The sequence below is a fragment of the Penaeus chinensis genome, chromosome 2 (assembly GCF_019202785.1).
Source record: "Penaeus chinensis breed Huanghai No. 1 chromosome 2, ASM1920278v2, whole genome shotgun sequence".
In the NCBI taxonomy this organism is placed as follows: Eukaryota; Metazoa; Arthropoda; class Malacostraca; order Decapoda; family Penaeidae; genus Penaeus; species Penaeus chinensis.
In genome coordinates, this window is record NC_061820.1 from 21,230,895 (window position 1) to 21,232,567 (window position 1,673).

At 39.5% G+C, this 1,673-nt stretch overlaps 1 protein-coding gene across 1 annotated transcript in view; it reads left to right on the forward strand.

Annotated features, from left to right (window-relative positions):
* Positions 1 to 496, forward strand: part of LOC125036571 (protein regulator of cytokinesis 1-like) — a 33,732-nt gene extending 33,236 nt beyond the window's left edge. The window contains exon 14 of the mRNA XM_047629285.1: positions 1 to 496. This exon is cut by the window's left edge and continues 1,395 nt beyond it. The gene's annotated coding sequence lies outside the window, so the exon portion shown is untranslated.
* The last annotated feature ends 1,177 nt before the right edge of the window (positions 497 to 1,673 follow it).

The following is a 1,673-nucleotide window of genomic DNA, read 5'->3' on the forward strand; positions in this document are numbered from 1 at the left end:
GAATCCATTACATGGTCTTATTGCTCCAGTGCATATTATTTTTATATTATACAGGAAATGAAAATTGTGTATTAAAAAGAATCATTTACTTTAATCCAGAAAACGTAATGATATGTGAACCCTTTTAGTGTATTCCAGAATGTGACTAACAAGTCTGACCTGTAAATGTTATAGCCTAGTAGCTTTAATATATATTTTGTACATAGCATTGAATCCTTTCCAAATGCATATTTTGTATTTCGTGTGATGATGCACATTCTTATAATATTTGTATGTTTCCCATAGCTAAACCATACTACAAAACTGACAGCAATGAAATTCACTTTATTCCTTATATATGAGTAGTAATTGTAGCTTCACTACATCTTTTTATTTTATTGAAGGCTTATTTTATGGAGAAAAAATGCTTGTTACATTAACCGTATTTTGTAAAAGTCTTTTTAGTATGAACAATTTTACTGTATGTTTGAAAAATATACTATATGATATGAATTTATGGAAAGTCTTTTATTTTCTTCATAGCCTTATAGTCCACCTCTCCATAATACTACCTGCCTCAACACTACTCCCTCTTCCACATGCCCTCGTCCTACCACCCCCATCTCTACAAATATCTTAAGCACTATTTAGCCCAGCTAAATGGGACCAATTTTTTGTGATCCCTCCCACAGCTCCCTACTCTGACAACACTTCTTTTCCAACAATGTCTCCAAAAACCAGTAGGCAAAGTCTCTTTCCGTAGCCGACCCGATCGTTCCCGTCTTGTTACAGTAGCATCTGAAAACCAAGCTAATTGTTCTCTCTGGTAACCCCATTCCTGCAGAACGTCATCCAACCCTCAATACTTGCACCAGAAATGTTTCTATCTCCCCAGCAAATTACTCTATCTATAACAAAAATTGATCAGATTGTGGAGAAGACTTACTTGCCTGTCTCACAGACTATGATGCAATATCAGTACAGTGCTCCTCCATGCCTTCCAGAGGTCGTCATAGGAATCCCACTAGCATTGCCAAAATTACTTTTCGGAGACTTGACCTTCCCTTTAATGTTTACATTGGTGAAGAAACCCTCCCTGTCCAACCATATCGACCCCCTCGTCAGTGCCAAAATTGTTGGCGTTTAGGACATCCTGCCAAATATTGGTGTTCCACAGCCAGATGCCCTCTATGTGCCTAACCTGGTCATACTCAATCAAACTGCTCTGCACAGTCACGCACATGTGCCAATTGTGGCGATCCCCATAATGTATTTTATAGGGGCTGCTCCACCTATAAATTTGAGTCTGAGGTGGCAGCTCTCATATTCTGACTTGGACTTACTGTACGTGAAGCCAGACACAAAGCACGTCAACGAGGTTTTTCTCTTACTCCCTTAAGACCCTAATGTGTTCCATGGTGGAATTTCAATTGCACCGAAGCGCTTCACTTAAAACGTGCAGCCTGGAACAGTTACCGCTACAAACGAGGTACCCCTAATCAACTATCAGCTCTTATCTCCTTTAAAAGAGCATCCGCCTGTCTTCATCGTACAATCGGGAACAGCAAAACCAATAGATGTCGAGATTATGTTTCTCTATTACATTTTCTACATCTATCTCAAGCCCCCGTCCAGGTCGTTAATGAACTGGGTGATTATTTCAGCCAGGTCAGTAGTGGTTTTCACCTTTCTCT